Here is an 8,642-nt window from a genome sequence, read left to right as displayed (position 1 = left end):
CTGCATTCCCTGATGTCCTTCAGGGTACATATTTGCATAAATGAAGAATGGTCTAAGTTAAGAATTGTGCCTTACTACTTACCTGCTTTATGGCCCCTGGGAAGAAGAAAGCTAATACCATTTTTGTAATTCTGTTAATTCAAAGCTATTTTGAGCAATGAAGTTTACAGCTATATCAGTAAACTCTATAATAGGGTGTTGTAAGTGAAATATCAACAAATGTTTCTATTTCATTCTACCATGGTAGGCATGTACTATAATTGCTTATTTTTCCAATTCGAAACAAAATAACACTGTGTACTATTAAGAGTTTTTAAATGGTATGTCAGCACAATGAATTAGACTTTTGCATTACATTAGGTAGGAAGTGTGTGCTTTCTTCTAGTGTAGTGTTGCTTTGATAGCTATATAATTGGAGTGTATTTTAAAAGAACATTCAATACGTTGTGTGAGTTCCTCAAGGCCTAAACAATAAAAGAAAATGTGCAAAGTATGGAACATTTTATTGCGAGATGTCAGACTCTCTCAATTGTTTGATAGATCCAACCAGATAACCAAATGTAACAGCTGAATTTGAGCATGTGGTGGTCATTTCAAAACCTCCTATTAACCCTTTGATGCTCAACATGGGTCAAAAGTGATATGAGTTTTTCTTTTCTATATATTTGCATAGATTGTGCATAAGGGTTAAAATAATAAATAAGAGCTTTTGAACCAATTTTGCATAAGCCTGCACAACGGATCTAAAAAATGTCCTGCATTTATGAATGAATAGGTTTGTATAAAGTCATTGTCGAAATTAGACATCTAAATTAAAACTACTTTATACTTTGAGTCTCCTCTTTCCTTTGTCATTGAAAGCCAGGCACCTAATCAATTGCATTGTGTCAAGTCTAATATGACGGTATTTATATCCATATCGGGTGATCTATGGAGGAATTACAGCCATTTTCATACATACTCCCCCCATTTTAGGAGAGCAAAAGTAAAATTGAATAATAATTGTCTTCTTAGCAGCTTCATGGCCAGCTGTTTATCTTTCTTTGCATCATTAGTTGATGCAAAATAAAGCTAACAAAATGTCTAGTGTTGATTCTAGGTGTGGAATTTGGCATCTGTTCCTGCTGTCTCTCAGCATGTGGACCAAAGTGGCATCACTCTGGCAGGTGATCATGAGGCTGAGAAATCTGAATAAATCAGTCAGATACAAAACATTGGGTGTGTCAAAATAAACTGTTTAGTACATTGTTATGAAGCAAGAATGCACTGAACTGGTATACACCACTCCCTATGGGGTGTAAATTATAACATTATTTTTTCTCAGTGCTGGATGGATTAAATCCCATAAGAAGAGTAGTCTCCTTCAAGTGCTCTGAACCACCATATATTGTGGCCCTTCTATGAAAGCAACAGGCTGGCATTTAAAGCATTTATGGAACTGCACATGCTCAGGCTTATATTATGTCCAAAGATTATACATTACTTACACATTGATGTTAAAATAATTGAATACATGTATGTAATTAATTGATTTATTTTCCTAAAAATTATACAATGCTTGACATTGCTGCTTGATGGTGCATTTGGTATTGGTGGTTTTGAGACCGAAATTGTGACGTTCCAAATTCTAATTTGAATTGACCAATGTGTGGTAGCCAAAACACTCCCAGTATGATTATTTATGTAGTGTGCGCTCCCAAGTTCAAAGCCATGACCAAATTCTCAATGCATATTGTACAGGTCAACAAAGTTCAACAATGCCTTATTGTGTGATTAAAAATTGCAGAGATAAGAATGCATCTTTTCACGCCTTGCCAAAAGATCCAAGTCTTGAAAGGTCTGGATCAATTCTAGCTATAGAAAACCAAAACAGTGCAAAGTTGAAAATATTCTAACTTTACTCTGTCTTTGAAGGTCCTGCCCCTATTTTAGTAGAGATCAAGTTCCTAAATATGACATTCATCAGGACTTCTATCTAATGTTTGAGCCCTAGCTCTTCACACTTCCTCATAATTTAGGTTTCAGTAAAAGATGCAAAAGTGCTACTGTATCCACCAAAAACGTGATTCTATATGACAGACTGCAATGGGGAATTTCCACAGGCTCCATCTGCAGTGGCCTTGGCTGAATCTTGAACATATTGCCTCTGGAAATGTGCTTGAAAAGTGATTTTGCCCTGGAAACATCCAGAAATGTCCAGAGGAGAGACCAGAGCCACTGCGCTGTTATTCTTAATTTATCAAAGCTGAGCCGCTAACGAGATCACCAGGTATGCTATCTGTCCCCCATGCAGCTCGTGTTCTTCTGAGCTCCACTCAGAATGCAGAATTCATAAGATGATCAGCACCATGCAAGTTCATACAAGAGCTAATTAAACCAGAGCCTATCAGTTTGTTAGGGGAGTGGATTGCAAGCCCACAGACATTTAGTACTTAATCCCACAGATGACTCTAATGAACAAAGAGAGAAAGAAAGGAAAGGATTTAATTGCCCATGATCACTGGATATTAAAGTATAATTGGTTTGGGGTTACCTAGTATGCAAGTCCTTTTTCGGTTTTAAAAAGGAAAGATTAACATAAAAATGTGTTTTTCTTAACCAATTTTCTTTTGTGCTATGGGAGCTTTAGTCACTTTCTTTGGCTTATTAGGTACAAAGTCCAAATTGAATGACAGGAAAATCTGAGAAAACATTTTGATTAAGCAGAACTTGTCCCCTAATGACTGCTTGTGTGCCATCTCAAGGTTTTCCCCCCTAAATTATAAACTTAAGAGAATTAAATAGAGAGTATGGCCTTTAATTATTGTCTTTACATTATTAAATCAACTCTTGTGATCTTGGACCTTTAGCAGTGTACTGCATAGCAATATGATGCCTTTGACTCTTTAGACCGACCCTTGGTCTTACGCTCTTTCTCTTTTTCCCTAATTAGAGGCAGGGCCCTTTTGCAGAGCCCCATTAATAATCCATTCCACCTGTCTTTCATCCTCAGGTGCTTTGCTGCTGGGGCAGCGGAATGCTTTGTATTCAGAACAGATGCCTCCAAACCTCCATATTTCCTGTTCGTATACGTGAATGCCAGGTACCTCCCTCGCATGTCTCAGACTTTGCAAGTGCTGGTTGATGTGGAAGTGGTCTTTGAGTCTCATGAATTGGAATGCAATTACTGAATATGTGACCTGGCAGAAGCTTGAGATATACGTCTTGTACATGATCATTTCACAGGAGAGGTGAAGAGTGGTACAAAATGGGCCGGTCAAAATTGAGCTAATACCAGAATCGCAATCCTGAAGATCAGGGGTGGGATTCCCGAAAGCCTCTTAACGCTAAGAACCTCTTTTAATGTATCTTACGATCCCTCTTAAAATTACGAGGTTTCCTCTGCACATTCGTAAAGTGTCTTTTTAGTTCCCACATAAGTTACGGGTGATCAGGGCCACTTGTTCAGCAAATAACCTCTTTAAGATACTGCTTGCTGCCACCCTCTCTGGCAATATGCATGTACTTTCTATTCATGCTTATAAGCACAGCCGAAAATTGCATAAAAAGTGTAGTCACCTCATAGTCAAATATTTTTCATGGAGCCTATATTGAGAGTACATATCACAACAAGATAAAATGTATAACCTATCACTACTAGTAATGTCTTTGCAGGAACCTGTTTGCAATGATGCTCATTGTTAAGTTCCTTTTAAGAGTCCATCTAATGACTGTGTTCAGGAAACCCACGTAAGGACAGAGCATTCATTGCTTAATGACAGAAATGGCCATTCTTCTATTGTCAAATAGCGAAGTCATTGTGCATATGTAGCATGGTTAGCTCAGCTAGTTCGCTAGTAAGCACAGATGGTGCAGTGAAAGCGAGGGTTGGTAGCAGGTTACCGCAACAACACTCCCCGATGACGTAACCCTCAAATTCAAAAGAACGTTGTTGCCCTTGGCTAGAGGCGAGTTCGTCTTTAGCTGACTGGTAACGCGTTCATTCAACAAATAATTTGGACAAGTGAGAGGCCGGGGTTCAAATCCCACCTCGGACTCAGGCGAATTCTTCACCTGTTACATTGGTGCCGTGACCCGGACCTGGGTGGGAGTAAAAAAAAAAATAAAAAAAATAAAAATGGTTGCTGCGGAGTTTCACATGGAGGGGGAGTCAAAGGGGGGTGAGTGTAGCATGGTTAGCTCAGCTAGTTCGCTAGTAAGCACGGATGGTGCAGTGAAAGCGAAGGCTGGTAGCAGGTTATCGCGACAACACTCCCTGATGACGTAACCCTCAAATTCAAAAGAACGTTGTTGCCCTTGGCTAGAGGCGAGTTTGTCTTTAGCTGACTGGTAACGCGTTCGTTCAACAAATAATTTGGACAAGTGAGAGGCCGGGGTTCAAATCCCACCTCGGACTCAGGCAATTTCTCACCTGTTACACATAGCCGGTGTAACCTATCCAAGATAATGGATTTGACATCGGTAGTGACTTTTTCTGTCGACAGCTATTACTAAAGTATCATTGTACATTGTGCTATTAATAGCAATATAAGTAATATTATGGTGCCTATTTTGATGCATTTTGGGAAAGTTAGTTCACTTAGCCAGCTACATCTGTTCTAAGTTACAGCTGAGCTAACTGGCTAGCTACAACCACAGCTTGATAGCTAGCTTGTCAAACATAACAGTTATTTAGTTAGCTAGCTACCCAGCAATTCAGTCTTGTTAGCTGGTTTATCTGCTAACGTTAGCCTTTGGTTGGCATTTATAAGCCTTTCCGTAAATATTTCGCTAATACAATGTTCAGTTAAGTGTCGGCAAATGCTTAAAAAAAAAAAATCCATGGCTTATTTGTTTACTTACCCACAGAAAAGTAGATGCCACATTAAAAATGATCTCGTCACAGTGAGTCACTTCCCAGTTTTCACCCCTAAAATCTTGCTAGCTTCTTGCTATATACACGAGACAGCTATGCAGCTTCCCTCACACTTTCTCAATTCACAGAGTGCATCCATGTGGCTGATGTCATTCTTCTGCGTACACCATGATCCTTTGTGTTTAGGTACCCAATGCACATGCTCTGGTGCCAAAAGCCCCATAGTCAAACATGGCCGCCTCCATGAATTTGCTACTTGCGCCATTCAGCAGCTCCCATAGGAATCCATGGAGCCGGAAAGCGGATTCTGTCTCCAGTTCTTATATAGCTTGATGAGCAGGCAGCAATCATTGCTTTACGGTGGTCCACAGGAACAATCGTGCGTCAAAAACAAAAGCACATTTTTGGGAAATGCTCTACAAATGCCACTATTTGTACAAGCAGCCATTTGTTATCATTACTGACTACAAGCCTCTCCTGGGAATAAGAAAGCAATGACCACACTGGATGCCGTGCTTGCCGGGCCCTAGAGCTAGTCCCCTTTGAGTGGATTGTTGTCCACAGAGAAGGTCAGAGCCACCAGAATGCAGATTGTCACATTGACAGGAGTAACTTCCTGTTGTCACACCTTCCAATCTGTATGCATGTGTGTGCAGCATGTTGTCACTGAACTTCAAGGACCCCCAGTAATACACCTCCATGACTACAAAAGATAAATCATAGATTGCTGCTTCCTCACCATTTGTCTTCCAGCTCTCCAGTGACATGACAGACAATAGAGGGATCCCATCTTCGCAGGTCTCTTGGTCCCAAACCTACACACTGGAGAAGAAATGAAGAAACAACCAGCAACAGAAAGGATGGTTCTGAATGAGTATCAACGTTTGACATTTCCCAATGGATTGCTCTGGGTCTATCACTCACCATCAAAGTCCACAATCTACCAGGTTGCGGTACGTCAAGATGTCCAACCCATATGTCTGCCAAGGTCCGTCGACAAGCTTGGCAGTTGTAACGCGAGACATACATTCCTGGTGTGAGTGTATCACCTGTGTTGTCAGACATGCTGTTGTACCACATGCAAAAGCTCCTATGAGGTTCTTTTGAGATTCTGGAGTCCCCTGGAACAACTGGAGGACCTAATGAATAAGGTTTTCTGACCTTACTACATATTCTTTGCTACAGTGACGCAATATATATTTTAGTGATATATTACATTGCATGTTACTTTAAGATAAAAATAAATGAGGTCATTTATTTTGTGAGGGGAGGAATAATGTAAGGCTTACATATCTTGAATTTAATGTAAAACATTCATTGTGCTTATTATTTTATTTTTGTGTTCATACTGTGTTGTATTAGTTTATACTAATATTTGTTTTATTCATTATCATAATGACTATTCTATTGTAAAGGTCTGTTTAAATGTGGTAATTGCTGTCACGCTCTGTGCCCTTTTCTTCCTGGTGTTGAAACTGTGGCCCTCTCCCTATTACATTACATGTATATATTGCCTTCCTGTCATTTTTCTCAGCTGTTTGTTTGTTGTCCTTTGTCAGTATTGCTAGTTGCTAGTTTGTTTTGTTTGTGTCATGCGTATAGGTTTGTTCACCTCAGGTCTAGCCGCTGCTTCCCCGTCCTAATTATGTCTGTTCTTTGCTCAATTTTCTTTGGAGCCTATTCTGCCTGCCTGCTCTGTGTGCTCCCTCCCTTTGTGTTCCCTGTCTCCTGATTTTTTTTGGACCTGCCCCCTTTCTGTCTTGGATTACCTGTTACCAACCCTTTTCTGGACTATTGCATTCCAATTCTTTGTGTTTTTGTGCCATTGCCCTGTGTTTGATCTGCCTTCCCGGTTTTTGGACTCTTGATTGTGATTTGATTGTGTCTGTACTACCTGTTTGCTTGATTCAACCCTTGCCTGCTCGATCTGCTTATTCTATGTTAAAGCCTGCTGTTTTCACTTTTTCACCGAGTCCAGCAGTGATTCCTCTGTCCGCAGCTTTGACAATTGCCTTATGTTTTCCTAGAATCTGACTAATGCGTGTCTGTTAGATGACAATTCCTGTTAGACACCATCTTGATAAGGGCTGATAATGTACTGTGGAAGTATGCAGTTATTCAGGTAAGCTGCCTAAAAGAAAATCTGTTGCCATCCAGTTTTTTCTCATATTGTCATCCATCACAAAATGTGAACTGCCAAGTTTACATTAACTTTAACAATTAAGGCAATAAATTAGTCTCACTATACAACAATAACTATAAATGCAGCAAAACCGCTATCTATAACAACACATTTGGATCACCTTTTTTAATGCAGGTGCAATGATAAAGTAGCCTGTCATCAGCCTATCGTAAGTGATTCTAAAATGAGAAATCCTTACGCCACATCTTTCACTGACAGTTTCATAACAAATCTCACCACATAGCCTACATTACTCAACTACAGTATGGCATTTCATTCATACAGTTTGAGTTTGTAAGTTGCCTTCTTTGATTTTTATAATGGATGCCTGCACAGTTGCTACCTAATCAATATCTTGAAAACAGGCTTAACTACAGGTAGGTTTTTTATTGAATTGAATGCCCATTGTTGTTACCAAGCACACACTCAGCTCTATCAAAACATAATCCAATATGAGTCTGTTATGACAATCCAATATGTCTGTTTTACCGTTTCTTCATATTAGCTAAGATGTAGTAGCCGAACCAACTGTTAATTAAGCTATATTTGACAGGATTTAACTCACTGAGTGAGAAATGTTATACATATGCTGTTTTACCTTCTTATTTTCTGTTACATGAGAATAGTATCATGTTCCTCATTAGAAAAGTCTATATAAAGGCCTTTGTACACCATTAGTATGGAGAATACTACTGCTTACACTTACCAAAGATTGCATTTAGGTGGTTCCATCTCATTGTTATTATCTGTTATACTGTTTGTGTTTTCTGTTTAACTAAACTTGCATGACTGAACTTTGATAGTTCCACACGACTTGTAACAAGCTTGTATTCTCATCTCTAACACATGCTGTCACCTACACAGGCTGGTAAAATCGCACCTACACAGGCTGGTAAAATCGCATGATTTCCGATGCCCCCTTGCAGCATCTACCTAGAACATCCAATTATTGTCATTACATTACAGTCGGTTAATTGCATTTTTCTTTCATAGTACCTGGTGTTGATGGCATGTGGTAAACAGATCTGTAAAGAATATCCTTGGCATATTTGAATGCCCTTTCGAGCAGATTTCCTTCTAGATTCTTTGTGGGAGTTTTGAGACAGTGCGTCCTCTGAAATTCAATTCATGAGTGTCATTTCACTGCCCATGTTTAAGTCATAGGTAGTCAATGTCTTGGCAGACTATAATTATATCAAAAGGGCATGAACTCTCTTGTGCAAAAGATTGGTCAAATTGTTGCTGTATTGTTCCTTAATAAAATACATTTCTTCCTTTAACAAATGGTATAATAATGTTCATTTGTAATATTAATTTATTTGGCATTTGGATTAACGCCTTAAGAGGGTTTTGTTTGCATTCATTTCTTTTTTCACAGTTCAATTTTCAATCGCTATGGTAACAGGATATACTGGTTGAAAGTTCCTTATTTTGTAACATCTGGGTGGCAAAACAAGGGTGGGGGATCTCACCTTCTTTGCATTTTGGAAATCCACATACTACAAGAAACTTTATTCAAAGAGATGCACTAGGAAATACTTAGAGATGCACTTGGATATAGGAGTTACTAACTTGCACGCATGACTTACTAACTCCTATATCCTT

Source organism: Conger conger, chromosome 1 (assembly GCF_963514075.1).
Source record: "Conger conger chromosome 1, fConCon1.1, whole genome shotgun sequence".
Taxonomy (NCBI): Eukaryota; Metazoa; Chordata; class Actinopteri; order Anguilliformes; family Congridae; genus Conger; species Conger conger.
Note: the sequence above shows the minus strand (reverse complement) of the source record.